Source organism: Oncorhynchus keta, chromosome 20 (genome assembly GCF_023373465.1).
Source record: "Oncorhynchus keta strain PuntledgeMale-10-30-2019 chromosome 20, Oket_V2, whole genome shotgun sequence".
In the NCBI taxonomy this organism is placed as follows: Eukaryota; Metazoa; Chordata; class Actinopteri; order Salmoniformes; family Salmonidae; genus Oncorhynchus; species Oncorhynchus keta.
The window spans coordinates 13,957,064-13,973,019 of NC_068440.1; the positions used below are offsets into that span (position 1 = coordinate 13,957,064).

The following is a 15,956-nucleotide window of genomic DNA, read 5'->3' on the forward strand; positions in this document are numbered from 1 at the left end:
CTAATGATAATACCAGCAATGAGGTGCATAATTTTTATTCTCTCAGATGTGGGCATTTTTCAGACACAATTTAATGTTTTAGTCTTGGGAGAGCTGGCTGTTGTCTGGTTCGTTTGTGACCATTTAGTCTACCGAGCATCCTGTAAACCGATACCGTTATTGAGCACAACCTTCCCACACACTTTCCCCTCTCTCGTAACCTCGTCTTGTTACGCTGCGTGTTTGTGTGTGCGCGAGAGCGAGAGACGGAGAGAGAGTATAATCGAGAGAGATTTTCACCAATCACTTTACAACACCTCCTTCGCCTCTTTCTGACTATTTGCGTCTCAATCATCTCGTTGCAAGTGACGGAGCTCGAGGAACAGCGATAAGAGAGATGGGAGACAATGTATACAAGATCACCAACCTGTGCGACGCCATCGATCAATCCATCTTTCCAAGCTACCGATAAAGTCTGACGCAGCACCATAGAGAAATATATTTGACGATAGAACAGAGGGAGCATCAAAGCTGCAAATCCTTTGAATTAATTAACCAGTTACTTTGGATTGTGATGCATTTACAATACATGTCGGTTTATTTTACTTCAATGAAGGATGACAGACTACGGACGCGTCCTCTGCTTCCCCGCTGCTATCAGCAAACAGAATGTAGTCTACGAATTGTAAAATAGTCCATGTTTTACGTATCTTCTGGATTTTGGGCATATGCGCGCATTGGAAAGGTATAATAAGTCTATAGGCTATATTTTCTTTATTGATGGACAGACGTGGTGTGTAAGCGCACATAGCCTAAGCACGATGATGCATTCGTAGCCTAGCTGTTGGCATACACCCTAAATCTCTACACACGTTTCTGCAGGTATGATAACCCCGACCTTGTCATATCGATGAAAGTAGTGGTGATTTATGGTACGCATTTCACCTATCTCAATACTGACACATCTGGGAATTTCAACCACATTTCCGATGGCTTGCAATAATCAGCAGTTTATTTCACAGAATACTGAATGCATTTGACAAACATTTGACAGAGTCGCCTACTTGTTTATTCATCATTAGGCTACCAGAGAGTGTTTTTTTAAAGAACGCCAGTTACGTATTGAAAGAGTAATAGGCTGCAAAAATAAACACAACAAAAAGATGAAAAAGATCAGCCTCAGAAGAGATTCTGTAGGTTACCGAGAAAACGGCAAAGGGGTCACATTTCAGCGTTGGGGTTGTGAGACAGTCAGAAGAGAAGGAGCCGCTGCGGCCAAGGAGCCTTCTGTGGGACTGCACGACAAGGAGCTACCGCTGCCAGCGTTGAAAAGCATGGCTTGGGGTTGGTGGAAGAAAGAATCGAATAATCTTGAGACATAACGATCATTATAACAATATACATCACGAAATAGGCCTACCACATTTTTGATTGTGTTAAGAGGTGTGGCAAGTAGCCATTTCAACAAAATATATATATTGGTCATTATTAGCATATTTTAACAAAGGCTATTTATAATGTGTATGTTGTATTTACTAATATGTATAATCTAAAGACTGTGTGCAGGTGTATTTGAATAATAGCCTACTTGTATTCTTAGTTGCACTGACCATATAGTATTGTAATAATGGGTTGTTTGGAAAGACGTTACCACAGACACAAGCTAAGTCCATGTCACAAGCGACACAAACTCATTTGAAAACAGTATCCTGTTAATGTGCTTCTCCAAAATCTGCACACTGATGAGAACTGCCAGCAAGATGAACAGCCTTATCACTCATTGTCCTCAAAAATGCACAACATTTTGGCAAATGACATATGCTTACTTCACAGAGAGCTATCTTCATTTATTGAAAGTGTATTATCATAAATGCAATTGCACACATTCAAAGAACATCTACAGTAAAGGTGAACATTTAATACTAATTTAGCTTAAAATAACGAGATGCACACACTCCTATTCCTGTCCATTGTGATGTGAAGAGTACCAATTTGGTAGTGATGAAGGAGCATGGATATCAGGCCACTTTAAGTGTCTCAAATGTGGTCACAGAGAATACTGTTAAGCACAAGCTAACTTAAAGAGGAGAGGACCCTATACCCTATTACTGGACACATCTCAGCCTACACCCCCTGTGTTGTGGACCAACAAAACCTGGAACCTTTCTACTAACCCCCCCCCCTGCTTAAGCTACTTGGAAACCAACCCTGACTCTGACTCCCTGATATAACTCAGTTGTCGAGCTGCAGTACTTGGAAATCAACGACTCACAGCCTGACTTTTGGGTAAGGCCTGTAAATCTATCAGCGTCTTTGATGATTTGTCCATGTAATCCTCTCCCATGTTGAATGTCAGAAGTGTCTAACTGAGACTGAATTGTAACTGTAAACTGCAAATTGCACTGAAGTTCCAATATATAGCCGCCTCGACAAGGGCCCTGTCCAGAAACAACCCCTATGGCCATGTGAATCTGAATTTATTCCATAGGTATACGTGATATGGTAGTAGCTCCTTCGCCCTCTGGTATGCTAGATGGAGCTCCTACCATATGGTTTTACCTGTCCAATTCCTTCAGATCTACATGAAGTGCCCAGGGATTGTTTTTGGACCGGGCCGTGGGCTGTTGTGGAAAGAGAAGGATCCTGAATAGAAATCTGGATAAACACAAGCCAATAAGGGGCAAGGGATGGGACTGGTCGGCTTGTATGTTACTGATTGCTCAAAAGTGTTATTGTCACATTAATATTGGCCATGCATGCCATGTGCTGTTCAGAGGCTACCTGAACAGTCACATCACATCTTGATTTGTTGATGGAGGACCTGAGGCTCACAATGTTGTTTTTACCAGTATTTCTTCCTGGTTAATGTATTGTAACCAATAATGTAGTGGAGTCTTTTTATATTTGGTGAATACCCTTATGCACCTATTATTCTAAATTAGCATTGTTAGTGTTAGCTTTAGTGTTTGGTACTCTGCACCCTTTCAATTCCCCAATGTCTATGTCTGCTTTTTTTACCCCTACATCCCTGCTTGTAACACTACAGTATACTTAGGTCCTTAGTTTGTTCCTGTTAAAACGCTAGTCTTGCCATTTCCACATTTTAGCCAGAATTAAATAATTACAGATGGTGGATTTTCCACAAATCGTTTTCAGAAGTTTTTGACGTGCACATTCTTGGTGTGTCCTGGATTGGAGAGAGTCGACACTTGATTTAGCAATAAGCAGTCTCATTCCGTGAGCTGGTTGACATTCCATCCAGGTTTGCCACCCGCACTGAATGGGTCACACCATGGGACAGACAATTTCTAAACTCACTAGACCCTAGATGTGCTGCTATGAAAATCAAAGGCACTCCTGATAGCGTTCCAGCCCTTGTTCTGTGCTCAGTCTACCTGGCAAATACATGAGCTCCACACCTTCTTGGATGCTAGTCATAGCTCTGAACTTTTGCCATCAAGATGTCTATTGATGACGTGCTTCCAAATGTGAAGCTCCTTTTTTTCTGACTCAGTTTAGTCCCTTATATAGTATTAGCTTTGTACTGTACCTAACAGATTGGAAACTGAAGTTAGTGTGTGCAGTGAGAACTTCAAATGAATAGTTGTCATGGTAACAATAGAAAAAGGGGAGCACTGGGAACAGCATTGAAGCAGATATAAACCTACCGTAGATGCTGTGGCAAACTCTTGCAGTATAGTTCCTGTTGTTCATGCACATCAAATTGTTCAGCCAACACTAATCGAGTGTGCTTGAGTGTAGTTAGCTACAGATTATGTTAATTAAACCCAGAGTGTAAGGCTCTGGCAATATCTATTAAACTACTAATATTTAGCATTTTCTAAGATGGTCATAAGATGGACGGACCATTGCTATTTGATTTGGAATTGTAGGACCCTTGTAGGTATCCAAAATAAATATTAAAAAAAATATTTGATGAAACATTGAATTCGGCTTTAATGCTATTAGCCCATAGAAACGCATTGAATAACACATTCGATACAGGGCAAAATAAAATTGTACAAAAATAAATAAAAAGGAAGCATGATTTTAAATGTCTGAAATGCATCTAAGAGATGTCAGAAAGAATCAGGGATGGAAAAAAGGTGACATGTGCAACCCTGGTTTCAAAATAAGCCTATTCTCACCTGTGAAGTTTGTGGGTGTCGTAGAGCAAAACGGACGACACGTTCGTTCCAAATAATGGGCTCAAACCCTTCAGACTTTACAGATGTTTTCCTGAGAAGACCTGTGCTGAGTTGGCAAGTCGACGGGACCGACTTTAGATGAGTCCTGTAAATCTTGTGGGCGTTGTTGAACAGAATGGACGACATGTTCCAATTCGTTCTGACTTTACAGATGTTCTCATATAAAAAAATACATTTACTAAAATATGTTTTATTGTCACGGACCGGATAGGTGCAGTGAAATGTGTTGTCAATAGGTGCAGTGAAATGTGTTGTTTTACAGAGTCAGCGATAGTAGTACGGCGCCCCTGTAGCATATTGGGGTCAAGGGCAGAGTGACAGATTTTTCAACTTGTCGGCTTGGGCATTCAAACCAGCAACCTTTCAGTTACTGGCCCTCCGCTGGTCAACAAAAGCCGGAACTATTTTTGAATAGGCCATCTATTCCTATTACTTCTTTAAAATGTAGAGATGTAGGCTGATTAAAGTTTTAGTCCACAAAAATATCTCAAACTCATGAACAGAGAAACATGTGGAAGGCTTGGGGCTATTGTGTACTTCTCAAACACCCACTCTCAATCTTCTTTGCTCTCCCTTTCCCTCCCCTCTCTCTCTCTCTCTCTCTCTCTCTCTCTCTCTCTCTCTCTCTCTCTCTCTCTCTCTCAGTTATCTGGAAGCTGTTACCACCCACACACACTCTGGCCTGATATCAAATTTACATTTAGAATATAAACAGGCACACACAAATACAGAGATTTTCACAACGATGTCATCACACACACAAGAAAATAATGATATTTCAATGTTAAAATATTTTGTTGTGTGATATGTAATAATGTCACAGCAAGAGCCATAAGGCATGTGTTTGCACTAGGATACCAGTTGTGTGTCTTATTACTGTTCCATTGCTCTGGTACCAGGTCCTATGCAAAACTATTTTATTTGTTCCTCACACATGATTGTGAAAAATTCACTCTGATTTGCACATTGTGTGGGTGGTGTTTGTGTACTGTACGTGTAGAGTGTGTGTGGTAATGTATGTTGGTGTGAATTGACTGTGGTTTTGGCCTGGATGATTAACTCTCAAGTCTCTTGCTCCAAATTATTAGTTGTGCCAATGTCTTATGGTTCAAGTGGAAGCTTTTAGAGTTGTTACCATGGATGCAATACAATGAGCTGGAATCCAGAATAGAACATAGAGAGAGAAAGAACGAGAGAGAGAGAGTGACTCACTGCTCAATGTCAGAATGGCTCACCATCCCATTCTGACATGTGAACACTTATACGATAATGTACACCATGATCAGAACAGTGTCATAACCTTTGCTAAACACCTAAAGGATGCAACACTTAGCAGGGACCCCCCACTCCACTATCTGATACAACCCCCACCATCCCCAGGACAGAAGCGCCAGACATGGCTTGTTACAGCAGAGATCTACAAGACCGGGCCCAACACAGCACAGATTTACCAGACCAGCCTCTGGACAGTACTACTACACCCGGCCCATCCCAACACAACTCTACTAGACCCGGCCCATCACAACACAGCTCTACTAGACCCGGCGCATCACAGCACAGCTCTATTAGACCCGACCCACCACAACACAGCTCTACTAGACCCGGCCCACCACAACACAGCTCTACTAGACCTGGCCCATCACAACACAGCTCTACTAGACCCGTCCCATCACAACACAGCTCTACTAGACCCGGCCCACCACAACACAGCTCTATTAGACCCGGCCCACCACAACACAGCTCTACTAGACCCGGCCCACCACAACACAGCTCTACTAGACCCGGCCCACCACAACACAGCTCTACTAGACCCGTCCCATCACAACACAGCTCTACTAGACCCGGCCCATCACAGCATAGCACTGACCACTACTGTAAGGTTGGGCAGAATACTTTCCTTCAGAGAAGTGGACCACATGATGCAGTCTACACCATGTGTAATTTTCCAGCAGCATACCACCCTGCATCCCACTGCTGTCTTGTTTCTAAATCTAAGCAGGGTTGGTCCTGGATGGGAGACCAGATGCTGCTAGAAGTGGTTTTGTAGGGCCAGTAAGGGTAAAATAAATAACAATGTATCAGCCGACATATAATGAGGTATCCTCTCACAAAAGACACCTAGAACTATCAGAGATTAATATGCAGACTACTGGACTAGACAGACCTTTTAATTCACACACTCACACTCTCACACACACAAGAAAAACATATATACAAAAGGTTGAAGATTGCATTGCATTCTACCAATTTTTTATGCAATCTTATTCCATTCTTATTGATTTGTTTATACACTTGAAGTCGGAATTTTACATACACCTTAGCCAACTACATTTAAACTCAGTTTGTCACAATTCCTGACATGTAATCCTAGTAAAAATTCCCTGTCTTAGGTCAGTTAGGATCCCCACTTTATTTTAAGAATGTGAAATGTCAGAATAATAGTAGAGAGAATGATTTATTTCAGCTTTTATTTTTTTCATCACATTCCTAGTGGGAAGAAACCATGATTGAACTCTTTGGCCTGAATTCCAAGCGTAACGTCTGGAGGAAACCTGGTACCATCCCTATGGTGAAACATGGTGGTGGCAGCATCATGCTGTGGGGATGTTTTTCAGTGGCAGGGACTGGGAAACTAATCTGTATAGAGGAAAAGATGAACGGAGCAAAGTATAGAGAGATCATTGATGAAAACCTGCTTCAGAGCGCTCAGGCTGTGGTGAAGGTTCACCTTCCAACAGGACCATGACCCTAAGCACACAGCCAAGACAACGCAGGAGTGGCTTCGGGACAAGCCTCTGAATGTCCTTGAGGGGCTCAGCCAGAATCCTTACTTGAACCAGATCTAACATCTCTGAGAGACCTGAAAATAGCTGTGCACCAATTCTCCCCATCCAACCTGGCAGAGCTTGAGAGGATCCTGCAGAGAAGAACAGGAGAAACTCCCCAAATACAGGTGTGCCAAGCTTGTAGAATCATACACAAGAAGACTCAAGGCTGGAATCGCTGCCAAAGGAGCTTCAACAAAGTACTGAGTAAAAGGTCTGAATACTTATTTAAATGTAATATTCCCGTTTTTTCTACATTTCTAAAAACCTGTTTTTGCTTTGTCATTATGGGGTATTGTGTATAGATTAATGAGGGTAAAAAAAAACTATTTTATACATTTTAGAATAAGGCCTAACAAAATTATACCTAACAAAACAACATTTTGAAAAAGTCAAAAGGTCTGAATACTTTCCAAAGGCACTGTATATATGTATATGTGTCTATACAGTCCCAGTCAAAAGTTTTGACACACCTACTCGTTGTTAATTTTTTATTATTTTCTGCATTGTAAAATTATAGCGAAGACATCAACACATATGGAATCATGTAGTAACCAAATAGTGTAAAACAAATCAAAATATATTTTAGATTCTTCAAAGTAGCCACCCTTTGCCTTGATGACATCTTTGCACACTCTTGGCATTTTCTCAACCAGCTTCACCTGGCATGCTTTTCCAACAGTATTGTAGGAGTTCCCACATATGCAGAGCACTTGTTTTTCCTTCACTCTGCGGTCCGACTCATCCCTAACCATCTCAGTTGGGTTGAGATCGGGTGATTGTGGAGGCCAGGTCATCTGATGCAGCACTCCTTCACTCTCCTTCTTGGTCAAAAAGCCCTAACATAGCCCGGAGGTGGGTTAGGTCATTGGCCTGTTGTTAAACAAATTATAGTCCCATTAAGCTCAAACCAGATGGGATGGCGAATCGCTGTAAATAAATCACTGACAGTGTCGCCAACAAAGTACCCCCACACATCACACCTCCTCCTCCATGCTTCGAAGTAGGAGAGATGCAGAGATCATCAGTTCAACTATAAATTCACCACATGGCCTGGTTCCTCTCTCGGTTTCTTCCTAGGTTTTGGCCTTTCTAGGGAGTTTTTCCTAGCCACCGTGCTTCTACACCTGCATTGCTTGCTGTTTGGGGTTTTAGGCTGGGTTTCTGTACAGCACTTTGAGATATCAGCTGATGTACGAAGGGCTATATAAATACATTTGATTTGATTTGAACTACTCTGCATCTCACAAAGACACGGCTGTTGGAACAAAAATCTAAAATTTGGACTCCTCAGACCAACGGACAGATTTCCACCGGTCTAATGTCCATTGCTCATGTTTCTTGGCCCAAACCTCTTCTTATTGGTGTCCTTTAGTAGTGGTTTATTTGCAACAATTTGACAATGAAAGCCTGATTCACGCGGTCTCCTCTGAGCAGTTGATGTTGAGACTTGAACTCTGTGAAGCATTTCTTTGGGCTTCAATTTCTGAGGCTGGTAACTGTAATGATCTTATCCTCTGCTGCAGAGGTAACTGTGTCTTTCTTTCCTCTGGCGGTCCTCATGAGAGCCAGTTTCATCATAGCTCTTGATGGTTTTTGCGACTGCACTTGAAGAAACTTTCAAAGTTGTTGAAAATTTCCGCATTGACTGACCTTCAGGTCTTAAAGTAATGATGGACTGTTGTTTCTCTTTGCTTATTTGAGCTGTTCTTGCCATAATATGGACTTGGTATTTTACCAAATAGGGCTATCTTCTGTATACCGCCCCTACCTTGTCACAACACAACTGATTGGCTCAAATGCATTAAGAAGAAAATAAATTCCACAAGCATTAGATTATATTTGGCACGAAGGTCTATTCTTCAAAATTCTCCAAAGTGTGCTTGGTGGTAAGGTTTTTAAAGTTAATATAGCAAGCAAAGATTTTACCCTCTTTTTTAGGTGGATGTGTTTATTAATTAGTGTGACTTAATAAAATGTATGTACACAGAAAACAAGTGTGCAATAAAAATCTAAAACCAAAGAACATTTTTGCGACGTTGAGGTGTGAGATAAGACCACGATTTGAGTGCAAACCTTTTCATCATTTATATCACTGAATTAGCAGACAGGTTGGACCATTCTGCAGCCCCATTTGACAGAGTTAAAATATCTGCTATATGCTGATTATTTGGTTCTTCTATCACAAAGCATAGGAGGTCTTCAACATAACCTTAATATTCTAGAGCAATATTGCCATAATTGGGCGCTGGCAGTAAATGTATAAATTCACCTTGAACAACAACCTAATTGAACACCCAAAAAGTTACTCATACCTTGGTCTGACCATAGCTGCAGGAAAGTGTAATATGGCAGTGAATGCTCTCAAAGAAAATGCCAGCAGAGCATTGTATACAATACAAATGAAATTATTCAAAATCAACACCCCAATTAGAATTTTGACCAAAATATTTGAGAGCGTAATCCAACGAATAGCTCTTTACGGAATTGAGGCTTGGGGGCCCCTCAATAAACTGCACTTTAAAATGTGGGACAAACATTCAATTGAAGCCCTACATGCAGAATTCTGTCTGAAAATTTGACAAGTTCAAAGAAATACACCAACTATTGCATGTAGGGTAGAATTGGGCCACTTTCCAGTGGTAATGGAAATACAGAAATGATCATGAACATTTTGGCTACATCTAAATTCAAGTCCAAATTCAAGTCTCCAATTTAAAACACATCAAACCCAAGAGCTGAGCCCTGAAACGAGCCCTCTCAGTCATCTGGTGTTGAACCGAACCAACCAAGCTGACACCAGCACTGTTTAAAAAAATAAAAATAAAAAAAATAACAAAATCATGAACAATCAAAGGACTCATATTTACAACATTGGAAAAAACTAAACAAAATCCCAAAGCCGACTAAATTGCTGTCTGGCCCTAAACAGAGAATATGAATTGGCTGATTATTTCTACTCTGTCAGAGATACGAAGCAGAGACAGATCCTTACCAAGTATAGGCTGGCAATAGAAACCGGCAGACATAAAAAGACATGGCTACCCAAAGAGGAGTGTGTATATGGTCACTGTACAACAGGGGAGGTAGAAACAGAGGATGCACTTTCTCTTTTAGTGTGATAAATATTCCCCACCAAGATATTCATTATTCACAGAAATTCTACATTTATTTCAAATTTTAACTTATTAAACCCAGAGAAAAAACACGAAATACTCATGGGCGAAGGAGCAATGGCTCCTCTTCCAGACAAATATATATTTGCCTGCCATAGCCTAATAACATCTGGATAATAGGATCTGCATAGTAAACAATAACTTTAGTATTATTGTTATTAATATTATTATTGTTGTTAGTGTTATTATTCTTATTACTCTTATTATTATTGTTGTTGTGATTATTATTCCAAAAATTTGTCGTACGGGTAGTTGGGGTGATGGAAATGATAGCAGTTTAGTGATGGTGGTGGTAGTAGTAGTAATGATGGTAGTTGTATTACTGAGAGTTAGTTAGTTTTAAGTTAGTTATAGTTTAATTTTCCACGTTTAGCCTTTGGTATTTCTTATATTTCTACTATTGACTGTTACCATTTTATTGTTGTTATTTTTGTGTTTTTTTTTAGTATTATTATTTACTACCTTTATCTTATTATTTTTCATTCTTTATAATTTTATTACAATGCATATTGTATACATTGTTGCTTTGGCAATATTGCCGCAATATTTTTCATGTCAATAAAGCAGTGTGAATTTAAATGTGAATTTGAGAGAGAGACAGTTCGATATAGGTCATTATCAATAAAACGTCACAATAAGGTGCAGAGCGATTGATTTGCCTGCCGGCGGCAAGGAGACACCAGCTCTGGTAAAACGTTAGACAATACATCCGTTTTCAGGGGATTGTTAAATTAATTTGAATTATTTGGTTGTAATATCATCACCTTAGTCAGAACAATTGCGCACATGTAGCTCTGTCATCAGAGTTATACAGCAAGTAACTGCATGCTTTTCATGACATCAATTGATCATGTCATTTCAGGTACGTGAGGATAGACTCACGATATCGCTCAGTTTTGTCCACCATTAATTGGATGTATGAGTGATTTCAAATAAAAGTGAACTATACCTGACAAGTGTGAGTGGTTTAGGTGAATTTCCCATCCTTGGTGGGCTCTGCCTGTCAAGCAGCAGAACGGCTCATTTGCAGGCTACTGGTAGAAACGTTGTACAGCTGACTAATGTACTGTTTTCTTCAACCAACATAGGGCTGGCTACCTTGTAAAGTTAGCTAACATTATCCCTTTTCAATATTGTTATGAGCTCTGGAACACAAACATTTCAATTCATAATGTTATCGTTAACATTGTAGTAAATGTGTATGAGGCCTAAGAAACACAAAATAATCTCGGATAAAAAGAAATGTGTGCATTATTGAACAGTAAGAGACCTTTTCAATAATATCCTCAGTTAGATTAGTCTAGCAGGCAGTAAAAACCATTTTAGAAAAGTTGATATAATTACTCATAGTATTGCTAATTAAACAGTGCATTAAAAGGGAAATGAATTGAATTTAATGTGGCACTCTCTCTACTCTTGTATCAGCAGACTTCATTGAACGGTACTAAACACTCAGTTAGGTACGGTCTGAAGAAAACTGAGTGACGGGCTGACGGCACATAATGTCCCTAATGTAATCAAATAGCCTGGACTCAACATAGTCACTTTTTGAGCAAGAGTGTATGACATACAGTGTTTGGTGTATGAATATTTTTTTTTTCAACGTATGGTACGCAGTTACTCCGTTTTTTGGACCTGGGTTTAAAGTGGTCTTAAACTGTACAGTAAAACGGAGCCTCTACTCAGTCAACTATGTTTGTTTTTGGCTAAATGATCAAATCTCTGGTTCTCCATCTCATCAATATTGGCAGGTATGTTTGGGTAGTTGAGATCTTTCAGTGAGATAACTTGGAGGTGCGTATCTTGGTCTTGTGAGCAGGTCTTCTCTCGTGCATTCGGAAAGTATTCAGACCCCTTAACTTTTTCCACATGTTGTTACATTATAGCCTTATTCTAAAATTGAATAAATAGTTTTATCCTGATCTATCTACACACAATAACCCATAATGACAAAAAAAAAAAAAAAAATGAAATTGTTGCAAATGTATTACTAAGAAAAAAATGGAAGTTACATTTACATAAATATTCAGACCCTTTACCCAGTACTTTGTTAAAGCACCTTTGGCAGTAATTGCAGCCTCAAGTCTTCTTGGGTACAAGCTTGGCACACCTGTATTTGAGGAGTTTTTCCCATTCTTCTCTGCAGATCCTCTCAAGCTCTGTCAGGTTGTATGGGGAGCGTCGCTGCACGGGCTCTGGCTCGGTCACTCAAGGACATTCCGAGACTTGTCCCGAAGCCACTCCTGCATTGTCTTGGCAGTGTGCTTAGGGTCATTGTCCTGTTGGAAGGTGAACCTTCGCACAAGTCTGAGGTCCTGAGCGCTCTGGAGCAGGCTTTCATCAAGGATCTCTCTGTACTTTGGTCCGTTCATCTTTTCCAAGATCCAACTAGTCTCCCATTCCCTGCTGCTGTAAAACATCCCCACATCATGATGCTGTCACCACCATGCTTCACTGTAGGGATGGTATTGGCCAGGTAATAAGAGGTGTCTGGTTTCCTCCAGACGTGAAGCTTGGCATTCAGGTCAAAGAGTTCAATCGTGGTTTCATCAGACCAGAGAATCTTGTTTCTCATGGTCTAAGAGTCCTTTAGGTGCCTTTTGGCCAACTCCAAGTGGGCTGTCATGTGCCTTTCACAGAGGAGTAGCTTCCGTCTGGCCACTCTACCATCAGGGCCTGATTGGTGGAGCGCTGCAGAGATGGCTGTCCTTGTGGAAGGTTCTCCCATCTCCACAGAGGAACTCTGGAGCTCTGTCAGAGTGACTAGCAGGTTCTTGGTCACCTCCCTGTCCAAGTCCCTTCTCCTTGATTGTTCAGTTTGGCCGGACTGCCAGCTCTAGGAAGATTCTTGGTGGTTCCAAAATTCTTCCATTTAAGAATTATGGAGGCCACTGTGTTCTTGAGGACCTCAGTGCTGCAGACATTTTTTGGTACCCTTCCTCAGATCTCTACCTTGACACAATCCTGTCTCTGAGATTTATGGACAATTACTTTGACCTCATGGCTTGGTTTTTGCTCTGACATGCATTGTCAACTGTGAGACCTTATAGACAAGTGTGTGCCTTTCCAAATCGTGTCCAATCAATTTACCACAGGTAGACTCCAATCAATTTGTAGAAACATCTCAAGGATGATCAATGGAAACAGGATGCATCTGAGCTCAATTTCGAGTCTCATAGAAAAGGTTTGATTGATTGAATTAATTGTTTCCCTCATCAATCAACCACATAATGACAAAGCAAAAACAGGTTTTTAGAAATGTATATAATTTTTTTATATCAATCTATTTTAGACCAAGGCTGTAACGTAACAAAATGTGGAAAAGGGGAAGGCGTCTGAATACTTTCCCAATGCATTGTATCATCAACCTTTAAGATCTCGTAAGAACCTAAAGCCTGAAGTAATAGGTTGTACTGAATGACACATTTGGCCATGTTTTGGAAAGATGCTATTTTTTGTCAAGATATGCTACTCAGGACAATGTAGCATTTAGGAGAGCCAAGTGACACTAAATTTAAAAAAAGAGTTACTCTGAAATGAAAAGGCTAGTAAACAATATAAATCCATATGTGAATCGACTGTATGTGACTCAGTCCCTTCCTATGTGAGTCATTAGGACACAAAAAGACAAAGAATGTGTTATGAAATAGAGGGTATTCTATCCAGGACATTTCAGACACTAGGTGATGAAGTTTACAAAGAATCTTCACTGTATAAATATTCACCAGGGTGAAATCCTTGGCTGTTAGAAAATATCATTTCCACCGTTCCAGCTGTGTGAATGAGATTGAGGAAAAACCCCTGCATTTTTAGATACAAATTTATAGGAAACAAGGTGGATCTTTGGTGATGCTGGTTTTATCTGATATAAATATGGAAATAATGGTCTATGGCTCTATGGTAGTCAGGATTTTGTCCGGATTTTGTCTGCTTTGAGTCACACTGTGGCAGGGATGTTCAAGGTTATTCTAAATGGGGCCTGTGCAGTTTGATGCATTCTCACCTATGTGCTCAGGCGCACGACCTTGGCTGGCATTAAAGTTGATCTCTCCTCTTTTTTTCATACATAGTTTTGCAACATTGCCACAAAAACCTGCAAACCAATGTGAACGTTCTAGTTTAATCCTTTTCTAGGACGATGTGGTGATTTTATTTTCTTCTCCCTCATAGAATGTGCTCATGAATGCCTTTTGTATTACCAACTCATATTGAAGTACACATAAGTCCATATAATAGTTTATTATTATAGGCACTTATTTCAGGGTGTTCACAGTTCACAACATCCGATTGCCCTCAGCAAGATGAATTATGCATGTTCAATGAGAGTGAGCAAACTAGCTTTCGTAATGCCATCGCATTGATCAAAGCTTGCATTCCATTAGGACATATTTCACTCTTGTTCGAACTTTCAAAATCAAATGTGATTTCCTTGTTGTGTATCAGCAGATTTATGCTGGAAAAGGCTGACTGAATATTGATGTTGAGAGCCGAATCCAGTAAAACATTGCCAGCACACATATTAAAACAAATCTATGTTGATTCCTTGTTCAGGTCCATGGTAGATAAGTACTTTTTTAAAGCTGTTTACACATCAATGACTGGGGCAGTTATATTTTGGTGATAATCTACGGTACCTCAGATTGTACATCTTTCCAATGACCCTGGAATAATGGAATAATATACATTATTTAAGACTGTGGGACGAAATTCATTTAAACTCTTCCTATTTTATTTGTTCTATCTGGAGAACCCACATTACTTATTACCTCATGATGTAAAATACATGGAATCTATTGAATTCTACCATCCATTACATACATATTTTAATGTGAGTTGATACATAATCAATTCAGCATAGGTCTAAGAAGTAATGCACTTCAACAGCTGTTATAAACAGTTCTTTAAAAAAAAATGAAAATTAGTCAAGACTTTCATTAGGATTTGTGTGGGTGGTTGTGTGCATGCATGTACTGTATGTACTGTATGTACTGTATGTATGTATGTATGTATGTATGTATGTATGTATGTATGTATGTATGTATGTATGTATGTATGTATGTATGTATGTATGTATACAACCTAAATAAGGGTCAGCTTTTAGGGTCTGTTATTTTTTCTTCAATAATTGATATGTGTCAACTCACATTAAAATATGTTGCCCCTCTAAGAGAAATGACTAGGAGGGGAAATTTGTTAGACAGCAGGATAGAATGAAAAAAGAGAGAGAAGAGAGCGTGCAGAGTTGAGGGGAGGGGAGGATGACAGATAGATAGAGACGAGAGGAGGGGGAGTACACCACTGGAATTATGTAAAAAAAAGTGCGTGGGAGAGAAGAACAGATAGAAAGAAGGAGAGTGAGTATTTATGGTGCCTTAAGTATCCACTGGGAAACTGAGGAGAGTCTAGCCAGGAGTGTCAGATATTTAGGGGAAAATAAAAGGGGTGTGGGTCAATGTTCCCTCAAATTTGTTTCGGCACTGAGCAAATTTCAGGTCTACTGAGCGCGAACTTGAAAGCTGTGAAAATTCTGTGCTACTTCCAGCATGTGTTTACTGTGAACACAAAGGCTGTACCCGCTTTAAGTTACAGTTTTAACAGTGGCCATGTAGACTACTGTGGCTATTTGTTAATAATGTAAGTCTACCAGAGTGGCCTACCATCCAAAACAATGGAGAAAATCCTATAACATTTTAACACGGAAATAGCTCATATCATTAGCCTATAGTGGCAGCCAATGTGTGTTGTTCAATATAGGCCTACATTCCATG

The 15,956-nt window shown here is 40.0% G+C and overlaps 1 protein-coding gene across 9 annotated transcripts in view; it reads left to right on the forward strand.

Annotated features, from left to right (window-relative positions):
* LOC118399441 (ras/Rap GTPase-activating protein SynGAP-like) overlaps positions 1–15,956 on the forward strand; it is a 95,847-nt gene that overhangs the window by 41,283 nt on the left and 38,608 nt on the right. The window contains exon 1 of one of the 9 annotated variants that reach the window (XM_052472114.1): positions 246–2,265. The exons of 7 other annotated variants lie outside the window; for them this stretch is intronic. The gene's annotated coding sequence lies outside the window, so the exon portion shown is untranslated. Of the gene's footprint in view, positions 1–245; positions 2,266–15,956 lie in introns of those variants that run through there. One more of the 9 variants, XM_052472115.1, reaches the window with a different exon arrangement.